The sequence below is a fragment of the Thermobia domestica genome, chromosome 3 (genome assembly GCF_964235325.1).
Source record: "Thermobia domestica chromosome 3, izTheDome1.hap1.1, whole genome shotgun sequence".
In the NCBI taxonomy this organism is placed as follows: domain Eukaryota; kingdom Metazoa; phylum Arthropoda; class Insecta; order Zygentoma; family Lepismatidae; genus Thermobia; species Thermobia domestica.
This window is the reverse complement of record NC_137456.1, coordinates 326,283,273-326,297,520: the sequence shown is the minus strand read 5'-3', so window position 1 is coordinate 326,297,520 and position 14,248 is coordinate 326,283,273. Positions and strand designations below refer to the sequence as shown.

General features: G+C 34.2%; 1 protein-coding gene across 1 annotated transcript in view; it reads left to right on the top strand.

The window, feature by feature from the left end:
* The first annotated feature begins 3,296 nt into the window (after nt 1-3,296).
* The window catches only part of LOC145681917 (uncharacterized), a 141,136-nt gene continuing 130,184 nt past the window's right edge, over nt 3,297-14,248 (top strand). The window contains exons 1-2 of the mRNA XM_081753519.1: nt 3,297-3,398; nt 8,447-8,601. The gene's annotated coding sequence lies outside the window, so the exon portion shown is untranslated. The remainder of the gene's footprint in view (nt 3,399-8,446; nt 8,602-14,248) is intronic.

Sequence of the window (14,248 nt, the reverse complement as noted above, 5' to 3'; positions counted from 1 at the left end):
TATCATATTTAAGAAGCTAATTTAATTTTCTAACAAACAACCCATCCTCCGCAGGATTTGTGCATGGAGTAAATTACAAGCAGAGTTATATTCTTATTATAACAGCAATTACTGAACTAAATTCTGCACATCACTGTGCGTATAACTAAACCAACAGAAATTCAAGTAAAGTATTTGAACATTTCTTAATTTCCAAGAATAACGGAGGTTAAACACACTATACACTATTCTAACATCCAAATTCACAAATTCAAAACTTGGGTATTTTTTGATCACTATCATTTCCATAATAATAACAGTTCTCACGTCATAAGCTAGAAGAAATGCTCTGACAAATACAATACAATTCATAGAAAAGAGCAGTGACTAGCCTACAAGGAGCAAATCACATTTTAACTAAACAGTTTTCAAGATACATCTCTATCTGCAACATGGGTAGCTAATAATGATTAGTGTCTACGGCATAACAACACAATTAACTCTAGACACCCGCCAGGAATTTTAACAAAATGGTAGACTCTCACGTTCGGGGCTCTGGTGACCCCCCCCCTAATTATCACAGAGTCATGAGTTATACACCATTGGAAAGCTTATAGGCCACAAATTCCAACGAAGTAACATTCGTGAAATTCCCGCCGCATTCGTAGAAAAAGAACAGACATAAAAAAATCATTAAAAATATGAAAATATTGACTTTGCGGGGCCCTGGCAACCCTTGCCTCCACCCTACGCTGACAAAATGATGCTAATGTGTAGGCCACATACTTGTGACAATAATATAAGAAGTGGTAGCCATTGCTGCCATTGCGTAATGAATTCTTTATGTAGGAAATATATATATATATATATATATATATATATATATATATATATATATATATATATATATATATATATATATATATATATATATATATATATATGCGCAGAAAAACATTCATTGAATTAGACATTCTCTCTCCTCCCCCACTATAGTACCATGTCCATATGCAAATCATTTTTGCTGCACACATCACGTATACGAACAATAATTATGCTTCTAGACCACTTCAGTGAAATATATCTTGTGTTATATGGGACCGTCCCGAAAATAAATGTAAATTAACCAAATTGACCCCCTCTTCCTCTATAAACAACAAGTACACATACAGGTTACTATCATGTAGGGGACTACTTCATTGCTTCACATACCAATTTTTATGCATGTACCACAAAGGGGGGAGGAATACCCGCCAAAACCTGTTGAAAAAAATTGATGAAAAAAAAACTTCATCCTCCCTCTCTCGGCCGTACATACGTACCCCCTATATACTGTAGAGGAACTCGATTTTCGAGAATAATTATTTGTAGATTTTAAATTTATTGTTATGTTGACATCTTGAAATTATTAAGAAAGGTTATGGGAATTTAATGTTGAATGTGTAAAGTTAATGCAAGCTGCACAATCTCGCTAACAGTTGTGTCAGCAATTCATTGTAAACAATGTTGTATAAAAATGTCATCGTATCGTGTCTGGCAATGTAGGAAGGAAATGTTGAAAATGTGTCTTTCCTCACATTAGCCAGATTCTGGAAATTGTACAAAACATGAATTTGTGGGATGGTATGAATTTCATGAGATTACGGATGTACGGAGAATTGCTTAGGATCGGAAAATCAGAACGTGTCGAGGGTTGCAGTTTTGAGTTTTGATAAAATGCAACTGACGGAAAGCTTTATCCCTCAAAAATACTTTGGTACCAAATCAACTTTCTAGCTTAATTAAGGACTGAGCTATTGATGTTTGTTGTAAAAATACATGTAATTTACGTCAAAAAACTTAGACTCCAAAAATTGGCTAACTTTGGTAGGGATGCGTTCGAGTCGAGTCGAGACAGAATTTTCCTGACAAAATTCGAGTCGAGACACAGCTCTTCCAATAGAAAAATATATGTTTTACGAGTCGAGACATCACTTTTACAGCACATTTTCGAGTCGAGACAGTCTCAAATCTTGTCTCGTGCGCATCCCTAAACTTTGGCCCCTCCCTGCTCCCCCATATAAGCAAGAAGTACAAATACACGATATTACCATGTAGTGGCCTACTTCATTGCTTCACGTAACTATTTTTATCAATCTATCCCCCAAGAGGGGGAATGGCCCCCCAAAAACTGTTGAAAAAACAAAACAAAACAAAACAAAAAACACAATATTTACCCTCCGCCCACATACATAAAATGCACAACAGCAAAGCTGCATCTTTCAGGAATAAATTGCTACCAAAACCATCTTTTATTCTTAATTTGAGGTTTAAGACTGAGCCATTGAGTTTTAAAGCCCTGACACAGCAGTTGCGTCAATGGGAGTTTAAAGATTAAGAATGCAGACGACCAGTAGAACGTAACACAAAGAAACTAAACTATATATTCTGTGAACGGAGATCGGGAAAATCCCGATTTCTTTCTCCGGAATTGAACATTTGGGCGGATCAAGATTGGGGAAGTTCCCGAAATTTGATCTAGCGGTTGAATATAGATGGCAAGCAGTGCCTAAGAGTGTAAAAATGTGATATATATATACCTATTTAGATTATTGTTTTAAACAAAATAAACATTTTAAACATTTTTTTTTGTTTAAAACAAAGTACTTTGTTTTAAACGTTTAAAACGTTTTAAACAAAAAAACATGTTTTAAACATAAAAAACGTTTTTTTGTTCTTTTTTTTTAAAAAAAAAACATGTTTTTTTCAACCCTAATTACCAAACACGTATAATCAGTGTTCTCAGTTTGATTGAAGTTTCCTTAATCTAGAGATATTTCGTAAGGTAAATTTAGCAAAAAGGGAAAAACGATTTTTTTTAATGAAAGGTGAAAATCTAGGGAAATTGTGGCCCTGACTGATTGATAAAAAAAAGAAGCAAAAAGCAAATGAACAAAATGAATGTGCTTGGCGCTTTTTTAAATATAGCTAAATTAATATTATCACACAACTTCTGTGATAGGAATTGGACAATCAAGAAAATGGAGAAAATTTGATTTAAAAAAGGGAAAATTTTGTGTCAGTAGAGGGAAATTTTCTTAAGCAAACCTATGAACTCTGGGTATAATAAATACATAACAGACTAACACGATTTGAAAGACAAGGAGATCGTTGGGGGGGGGGCAGATCCCCACTTCCTCCAGTTGTAACAAATGCATCTGCCAATACGAAACTTAAAAAAAAAAAGAAAGAAAGAGCAAGAGTTTCAGTGGATTATCACATGTATATGTATATGTGTAGTCCTGGCAACGCTGAATCTTCTCTCATCAACTTCCTGACACTAACCTTGAGACTACAGAATAATTTCCGATTGGAGACAATTCTATAGAAGTATTCACATTGATTCTGATGTTTCTACACAGTATTTGTCAAAAAATAAGGTAAGTTATGTTTGTAATTATTATATTCTTTGGTCAATGTTCCGTTAAGGGGGTCCAGTGTTTTGACACCACTTCTTTCTATTGATTTTCGTTTGGTTACATAATATAACGTTATATTAGGTTAGGTTAGGTCAGGTAAGGTTAGGTTAGGTTAGCTATGGTTAGGTCAGGTTAGGTTAGGTTAGCTTAAAAGGGTCCAGTGTAGTTTTGGACCCCCTTAACGGAACATGGACCTATTCTTTTCCTATAGAAAATATTTAATTATAACGTTTGTGCGTGTGCTTTCGCTCGGCAATACCTAGTTTCTGTTGAAGTGTCTTCTAGTGTGTTCTATTTTCTATTTCTTGTTAAGTTTAGTGCAGACAAGACGAGTAATATTTTCCATTGTACAAGGTTTTACTTTTTATAGACTCAAATCTGATTTAACCTCTTCGCTGAGCAAAACAATAGTTTATTTTTAAAATTAATAATGTGTAACAGTTTCGACAACTATCTACTTTGGCTTGGCACTAGTGTCTGATGAAGCCAAAGTGGATAGTTGTCGAAACTGTTACACGTTATTAACCCTGCACGTACACACTTATTTTCTTACTCACAAAGTACATACTGGGGTTTGTAGGACCCCAATCATATTTCTCTAAATTATGGGGTTTCTTTTTATTTAATGAACTCATACATTTTTACACAATATCTACCAACAATGCTCCAACATTTTACTGAAAATAGTATTTCTAATGCCATTCTTGTAATTACTGTATTATTTTGAAAAAAATGAGGCAAATTTGTAAAATAATTCTTCCTTTAAAATACATACTGGGGTCTGTGGGACCCCAACAGCAGTAAATGTTATCACCTTTCTGACAATTATGAAACTAAACTTTGTGATACTTTGTTGTAAGTAGTATATGTAAACAGAACATTTTAGACACTACTAGAGTTTCGAAACTGCAACATGATTCAACTTACATCCCATACAGAGAACTCACTTAAAGTACACAATGGGGTATGCTGGACCCCAATCAAAGCAAGAGCGAAAATAACGTCTATTTCTAACAATGAATCTCACTAAACTGGCTAGACTGCTATTACTCCGCAAGACAGTGTTGCAAACTTAATTTACATTGGTAGCCCAAACTGCAAAAATAAATAGAATAGTTATAGTATTAAAATGAATATGCCTTGGGGTCCCACAGACCCCAGTGTGTACGTGCAGGGTTAATTTTAACAATAAACGTATTGTTTTTCTCAGCGAAGAGTTTAAATCAGATTTGAGGCGAGAAAGTTACGAATGCCTCGAAGGTACGGGTTTATGCAATGTAGGTAGGTAGGCTTACTTTGAATTATGTACTGTACAACAAGGATGGACTGGCTTAATCAAAAAGATGGCCGATATTAAGTGGCCGCACTGACGACGCCAGAGGGAGGGCAAGGGGCGCCCCTATAGGCATGGTCCTCCCCAATGGCATTATCTGCCCTGACTTATCCTCACAAGACCCAGTCAGTAGCCAGGATTCTTTCATTGGAGGCACACTTTCTTGTTAAGGGACTACTAAAAATGTTCATGATATTTACATGTATATAAAATGATATACATAGGTGGATAGATAAATGTATGTTTTACACCTTGCTTCTTGCGTAGCAGTTAGAAATCCAATTTAAATTTACCTCACGATTTATAATTTTTGTATCGTATTATCGGAAGAGAAGGAGAGTATTTCTGTGAATGTAATGTTTTACATGGACTAGAATAACAAATATAAACAATTTTCTATGTAAGAAACGTATAGGCCTGTATTACCATTCTACAGATTGCCTGAGACGGTAGCTGTTTTAGAATGTGTTCATAAAGAGTTTTTTTTTTTTTTTAATCCGTAATATCGTCAAGAAACGGAGAGTTGGCATTACGAAGTCCGCTAAGTGAACCTTATATTATTGCAAAACTACGATAAGGTAATTAACCATAGTGTTAATTTCCTAATTCATTTGATACAACTATATATGATATCAAAAAAGAAGTCTTTTCTCATGGAGGAAAGGTTATGATATGCTATCCTTGTCTTAAAAGTATCTCATGTCGTTAGTAAATTACGGTCATAGATGTATCGCATTTTGCGATGCAATTTTTCGTTTCTATCACAATTCTGTGATTTTGTGTAGCAAACTAGGATCCGATACCGCTTTAAAAAAAAACACTGATACATAAGCTTTATAAGACACAGAGAAAGAGAAAGAGTAGAAAGTCAAGAAACGGTACCGGTATTTCTAATTTGCACTAGCGCTACTGTTCCGTTTAATCATGTATTATTTTAATGCGTGAAAAAGCAAAGTTCTCGGTTAATCACAATGTGATGCTATCACGCACTTCAAGCATGTATGACGCCATTCACTATAAACCACGGTTGTTGGAATTTCCTCCCGTTCAAAATGCGTTTTTCTTAAGGTAAAAGCTGCACTTAGAAAAGAACAAGATTAAAATCCACTTCCTGGATTGAGATACTAACCTTAATGTGATTATAATTACTTTCTTCAGTCGTGTTTCTTAGTACATGCCCATTTTCAGAATTTACTTAAAAAATGTATTTATCAAGAGATCATCATCAGAACAAAATTGCATTGAAATTAAAATGTTTAGGAATCACGCATAACGAATTTTGTTTGCGCTCGATCAAAATTGGTGTAACAGTGTTCAACTGTAATCTATTATATAAAAATGAAAAGGGTCTTATTTGTGATTGCATCATGGGAAAATGAGTAAACCGTTTGAAATGAATTTTTGGATATTGTTATCACGTACCTCGAAGTGTATTTTCAATCATGTTACTTTGATTAAAATGCATATTTTGCGAGGGGGAGGAAAGTGGAGTGTCAAAATCTATGCGAAAAGTTGAGTATATTATGATCCTGTCAAGTGAGGAAGATGGAACTTGGTATATAAACTCCTCATTTTAAAACTAAGTGGATCCGTGTCCCAGCCTTTTTGAGAAATCCCGTTTCAAGGAGGAAGAGGGTAATTTCTTCCTTCATATTGAAACGGATGTTGCCTGTTATTTCTGATCGTATTACTGGGAAATGGTTTAATCACTTTGAAAATGAATTTTTGAACACAATTAATACCTATCTTGAGTTGAGTTTTTACTTTGAATCAAGGGAGCATCCTATGGGAAGGGGGTTCAAAATGTCTTCAAAAAATAGAATATGTCACAAGAAGATGAAATTTGGCATATAAATTCATTAAAAATAAGTGGGATCACGTTGCAGCGTTTCTAAAAAAATATTTTAAGGGGTGAGAGGGAAATTTTCTATAATTCCTTTCTTCATTGAAAGCAATGTTGCCTGTTGTTTGTCACAACACACATCACAAGGAATCAGCTGAACAGTTTGAAATGATTTTTTGAACATAATACCTACCTCAATTTAGGATTTTATTACCTAACTTTATTTAAAGGGCGCATTCTAAGGGAGAGAGTGGTTCAAAATACTAGCCAAAAATAGAATATCTTATGGAGTTTTTTTTAATTACACTTACATTGATATGTATATCCTAAGGGGGAGAAATGGCTCAAACATTACCCTTGATCCTAATTCTGCCTGTGTAAAGAACGAGCATCAACTAGTTTGGAATAGAAAGTAATGCAACTACATTCTTTTTCTTTTATAGTACATTCTTGCGTATTAGTATAAACAAGTAATAAACTGTCTTTCTCCATCTGTCAGTTAACTACAAATTTAGAACGCTTCACTTAAAAAGCGAAATTACTAAACATAGACCTGTATCTTCTCAACACTGGCTCAGGGATTTGAATTCTAAGTGTAATAGGGGTTTTTATTCCTAAGAATTACACACTTCTATTTATTCTACAAATTTCTCTACTTCCTTTATTCTAGAAATCGAAATATAAGCCAATGCCAATGGTGCAAAGAGTGTCCCACAATATACTTACGAGGTTTTACGGATTCCCTTGTGCAACATTTTTAAAATTTTTTTATTAAGTCAAGTTCAATGTCTAACGATTGTACACGAGGCTTAGGGAGACTGTGATGATGAGATGGATGATAATGGTGGCATTGCGAAAGTGGAAGAAAACAGTAGATCCCCGAGAAAACCCAAGGATACGGTGTTTGTATACCACAGAGCTCAGTTGGCGGGAACAGGACTCAAACTAGGAACCCATGCTAGTGACGGGCCACCGTGGCCCCACAAGGGAATTCGATAGTTTCATGTGTACAATAGAACATGAATGCTTAAATTGTACAGGGTGGTCCAAAAGTTGGTATACCGTCCCGTACTGATCAGTTCACTGTATTTCATATAAATTCTTATTGTTATCAAACAGGTGAACCTAGTTTGTTTATTATTTGTTCTTAATGTCTTTTTACATATACCTTAAGCTCGGAACAGCAGAAGCAAATAAACCCATAAACTAGAACGTTATACTTGATCAATGCAGGGATGTATAGCTACTTTTGGGCCACTCTGTATTTTATGTAAGAATATAGCTCTAAATATACGTATAAAATTTAATGCAACCCAATATTGCCCAATAAAAGCCAATTTTGCCTAATAAAACCTAATTTTACCCAAAGAAACCCTGCTTTTTTCTAAGCTTGAGTTCTTCACAACCCTGCTGTAAAAACTTGAGAACAAGATTCATACATGCTTTGGAAGGTTGAGAACTTCTATCTCTTGTGTTGTGATTACCTAACGAAGAAGAATTAGGTATTTTATTTCAAATTAAACAATTGAAAATATGCATATTTATCTAACTGGCTACAATGAAAAAAAAACTTTCTAAGTCTCTATAACACAAGAAATAATACAAGCTATACTCATTGAAAGGTCTCTATGTATTGTGATGGGTTGAAAGTCATTTTTTTTTAGTCGTAGTATCGCAGAATAGTTGCGAATTAGGGAGAATAAAAAAATAAATTAAAAAGAAATAAAATCGGTTTATATCTTCCGGTCGCGCATGTGCTCTAAAATTTGCCCATTATCGTTCTATATTATTATTATCGTTCCTAATTTCTTTATCCTATTATTGTTCTTTCAGTAATCTCACAACCACTGACAGATTTTCCACACCAGAGGAGTCTCATGTTTCATCTCCTTTCAACCAAAGAAGCTGTGATTTACTTCAACCATATAGTGTTGGTTCGTCCAATACTATCTCTGCCGACACAACTATTATTTCGTCCTGAACACCAGGTGACGTATATTAAGCTTTCTGAGAATTTTGTATAACTATGGACTCGCAGTTTCGAATCTTTTTTCCATTGTGTACTTAACAGTGCTATAAAAATACCAGTAGCAATTAATTCATAATAATTTAATTCTTGGGGAGTTATACATAATAGGTAGCTCATTTACTGCGAGAAATTGCATTACCTCAACTACACACTTAACATGGTACTGTACCTTGCTATCTGTTCCGGACCTAGAATTATATTAACATATTTTCTCCTGCAATGTCTTAAAATTTAAGTTCTTCCCAAATTCGAATTACTTCTATATGGCTTTTAGGAGTGCATGCTTATTGAATCATTTCCCCCGCTCCAATGCTGATTTCCAATTGCATAATCTTGTAACAGTAAAAGTATGATCTCGTAGAGTATACCTTGAAATCTTCCTCACAAGGATAGCAAAATGCTTGGTCCCTTGAGACGGAATATTCTAACCAAGTATGTGATGCCATTGACTTTGGAAACTACATTTTTTTTTTTTTACCGAATTTTGTTTCGACGTACTCACGTAAATTGGGCTGAGGTGGTCTTTCGTCCCCAAAATCCGTTGCATATGCAGTCAGTGGCGTAACTAAAGGCTTGCCGAGAGCGTGGAGTGGGGCCCCTTCTCTACATCCCACTTCACGATTTGGGCCTCGCTGATGGCTTGGCCCTCCGAAATGCGGGGTTTGCGAGGCCCTTATTTACGACCCTGTATACAGTGCAGTTCGAGGTTGAAGCTTGCACTTTATAACTTGTTCTAAATATTTTCTACTGAATCTTCAACGCCAGGTATTTCACTGTGACTGTTGATTTCAGCATTTGATTCTCTCGGTCAGTGAATAACAAACTTATCCATACTATCTTGAAAATATGTCTATAAGAAACACTACCACTTTAAACTCACGATAATTTTTTTCTCGTAATGGCATTCGCACTTTAGATGAGCAATATACCTTCAGAATTTGAAATAATTATTTTTCACATAACGTTAGTTTGTTCCAAATTAAGAGTTTTGTACATTGATTCATAGCCTATTGTGAGTAATATTTCTTGATTCGAAAATGAGATTTTTTAAAAGGTTTTATAATGCACTTTTGAATCCAAAGTTTAAATTGTTTCAGCCATCTAAGATTCTCCAATAATATTATTTAACAGGAGCTATTTATAATATGTTAATGACGTCACCTTTTTCTAAGAATAAATGTGAAGCATGAGTTTAAAAACGAAAGAAAAAAATATCATTAACTAAGCATGAATCCTAGTATGGTTTTAAGAGTTTAAGCAGTATTTTGTGTATGATCGCTTTCACCAAAAATGTTTTATAGACCTATGTTAAGTGCAATCTAGTAAGATGGGAAAGGACAACTAAGCAAAATTTATAATTTAGTTCAGAATATATATTGTTCTGATGTAATACATCATAGAATTTATTCTAAAACCTTGTGTCAGTTAAATTACGCCTAGTGTAAATATCAGAAAATAATGTTGAGATTAGGTTGAAAATCCTAATTTAAGTTTTGGTCCTTTTGTGCTCTCTTACTTCCCCTGTACTTTAAGCTTTGCCCTGTCTGAGCCTAGAAATGAGAAAAATTAGCAGGAATCGATGAACAATATTTCTAAACTAATAATGATGATATAAAATAAATCAAGCAATTTGGGTTAATCTTTCATTTGAGAAGCACGACTAAATTTTGCGGCGGGAGGGGGCGCGGCAGGCACGTAGCCAAGGGGTAGGTCCAGGGGGTCCGGATCCCCCCCTTTGGATCCAGAAATGAAAAATTATAAGGAAGGATGAAACAAAAAGAAACGAGAAAAAGATGAATCAGCGTCAAAAATATAAAGCTACAGCAAGCGTTTGGTTACTCTTTCTTATGAGGGGTTTTGTGTGGAGGAAACGGGGGGAAGGGGCTAAGTTGAAAATGGATATTATTGTAACGAAGCATTCCGAATTCCATCTATCTCCATGCTAATCCTATGGACTACAAATGACGATAGGTCTATATAAACCGGTTCGATAAGATAGAGTCTCAGGTAGAACTTAAGAAACGCCCAGAATCACCAATAATTTGAGACATTTTGAATTTTGGGGTAACAGTAATCCAATTTATAGAATGTCTTTACTGCCGAAAGAGATCTCGTTGCTATACTTACTAACATATCCTCATTTTATTGTCCTCACAAACCAATATGGGTATGTTGCCAGTAAAATAGTATAGATTGATCGATCCGCTGGTGAGTAACCACAGTATTTCATGTCACTCCCCACCGCCCAATTACGAAATGCTGGCTAAACGAACGAATATATGTTGCCAGTAAAATAGTTTAGAATGATGGGGCCCTGGCGTGATACCTACAGTATTTCGTCACGGACCCCCCCTATTGCGAAATCCTGGCTACGTGCCTGGGCGGGGGCTATACCTTCCCGTAGGTACGGGTCTGTCCCAAACATGTTGTATTGTAATGAAGGTTAAGTATTATAAAACTATTATTTTCGTAAACTAGAAATACGAATCATTGAACAGAGCAACGTTTATTCTAACTGAACGTATTGGCTTCATCAGATACTGTTCACTGATCAGACAATGTCTGATGAAGCCAATATGTTGAATTATTCAAGAAAGCAAACCTAATATGAACCAGTTAGTTATTATTTTGGGTATAGAAAAATAATAGCTGCCCCCTGCAAAATGCCTTTATCCCTCCCCTTGCCCACCCCCAAGAAATTAAAGCTGGCGTCGTCACTGACATGTGAGTGGGTGTGATGTAAAGTCGTATAGATATTAGGAGGGCATTATAGCAGCTGGTCGGAGAGAGATCATTTATAGATGGTCGTATGTTGCTACAAACAACTCATATTATGCCTATAAACACAGGATTTTACCTATAAAAAATTTTAATATAAAGAGAAACTTCAAACAAATGTGCTGTTTTAGGTCAAATTTATTCACTGATAGAGCGCCCTTTCTGCTGCGCGGAGTACCTGATTCAATTCCAACTCGCTCCCATGATATTATGTAGTAGACAAACATATGTATGGTTTCTTTCGTGATTCCTCAGTTTCCGTTTTCTTCATTCTACTATTTTGTTAATTATCATAATGGCTATTTCCCTTCACCTTGGAGGATAAACAATGACATTAAAGTAAAGAAAAAAAAAGTGCTGCTCTTGTTTGATATTTGAAAACATAAGACGGCTGTGGTAGTCACGCAATCTAGTTATTAACTTCAGATTACTTTACCTTACATACGGTACTTGCTTTAAAAAGTTATTACCACAAGGGACATAAATTATTTTGTGTATTATAGGAGAAAGACAATGAAGATATTTCAAGGAAATTTATTTCTTTTATTTTCGTTATTATATCTAGATATAAATATTTGGCCAGCGGGGTGATCATGAAAGGGAGAGGAGAGCACCTGTTTGCCCGGTTGGTCGGCGGGCCAGTTCACTTGTTGTTACGTAGAAGAGTTTCCAACCCAAATCAACCTTCATACGCTGTCATAAGATAACTCTCTTCCCGTGCTAGCATAATTGAAGTCACTGAGCAGCTTTTTGTATAGGCGCGTAAGTCTATTTTGCACATTACAAAGGTTTGCGGTATTTGCTCCAGCTTAGTTATTTTTCAAGATATTAATTTGAAAGAAAAAATGTATGTGCAGGCCTACTACCTTTAAAAATTGAAAGTAAAAGTTTGAAGAATGTAGATTGTTATTTTTGAAATTAGAAATTTTAAACAAAATTATATACTAGCCGTTATTTTTTCTGGGTATAAGCTTCGTTGTGTACTACTTCTTAAAATAATTTGATAAACGAGTTTTTTTGTGTTCAAACATTTTTCGAAAATCGGTTATGTCCAATTTGAACAAGTGTCTCAAAAAGGACAGACTTTAAAAATTTGAAATTTTTTTTACAAAAAATCATTATTTGCTTAGTAACAATAGTCAAAAGTTGATCACTGAGAGTTTTTTTTCGAAATTCGGTTTATTAGTAACTAAAGTATAATTAAACTGATGATTCACTCTACAACTAAACTATATATTTTAGGTATAAAAACATATATATAGTTCAGTTCAATTGTGTATATGTCTTTTCATTGTAATAATGTTTTACTGGGACAAACTAATTGTTAATCTTCCTATGCAGAAAATAATTATTAAAAATAAACACTGTCTTGTCTTATAGTTTTTGAGCATATAAAATTCATAAGTAATCGGTACCATTTTATTAATAGAAGATCCTATTTTGCACACTCTTTAAGGAAAATACAAAATAAACAAATAATAAAATAAAACTTTTTAAAAATATATATTCGGCGCGGTTAGATGGTAACCAGCCGGCTGCCTTTGTATTGAAGCCAAGACTTCTTCCGTTGACTGCAATATTCTGCCAGCAAGCCATGGACTCACGTGCATAGTATTAGTATTTTGATGACGCACTGTTGCCATATTAAAAATTTTGATATTTTACCGATTATTTCTAGATGTGTATATTCAAACAAAAATCAAATTTTATTTACAGTTAGGTTTAAAAGAGTTTACTTATTGCAGCACTACTGCCGTTTCAGAACAAAGAATGTTAACAATAAAAATACAAGATACTATAGGCTTGTATTTATGACAAAACTAGTGGATCGGAAAAGTTAAAGAAACAATTGACGAGTTTGATTTAATAAGGGCGTAAGCGAGTTTAAGCCCTTTTTGCATGAAACGCATTTGTGTCTTTTGCCATGCCTGTTTAGAATCCTGGTAAAATTTCAATTCAATATCGGAATAAAATGCTGCATATTACATTGTTTTATGTAAGAAAAAACACTACTTAAATTTTCAACATCGTTTTCTCCATGTTTCAGACTTACGCCCTTATTGAATCAAACTCCTCAATTGAGGAAAACAACGACTTTTATTCACTTTTTTTTTCTTCTGCGTGACCTCAGAACTTCTTCCAAGATGACAAAGTGTTGGTGTCAATTACTAAGGTCTTAAAGAAACTATCACGAATAAAGTACATAGTATATCTGCTTCAGATCGAAGTTTCAATTTAGCGAAAAACTAAGCACAGAAATCAGTGAACTTTTTCAGTAATAACATTTTAAGAAGATGAAAAGAGAAGAATTAACAGTTGCTTGTGTTTTTGCTTAAAGTGAAAACTGTATATGTAAACATTTTACTATAGTCTTACTAATGTGTCATTATAATTTACAACCTAGCTTTTATCAAATTTGCACTGCGCACCACTTTTTGTGATTTCATCACATTAAAAATAGACCACAACTAAAAAAAAAAAAACTAGTTAAATATCAGTAATCAAATTTTAATTAATTAATACTATGCAAATCACAATTAATTTGCAAAACTTTGAGATTCTTCAAGTCTGTCACTTTTGAGATATTTCAGGTTGATCATAGCCGATTCTCAAAATCCCAGTGTCTGAAGATACATACAAAAAAAAAAAAAAAAAGATGCTTTTAGGTATAAAATGTTTAAAGTAATATATTACGAAGTCTATATCTGGAACAAAGAAGAAAAATAATGACGAGTTTCTTTAAAACTTTAATTTAAAAAATAACAATTTTGCGTTTTGTCAAGTTTTCAACATTTTTAAAGGATCTGCAATAGTGTAGGCTTAAATGT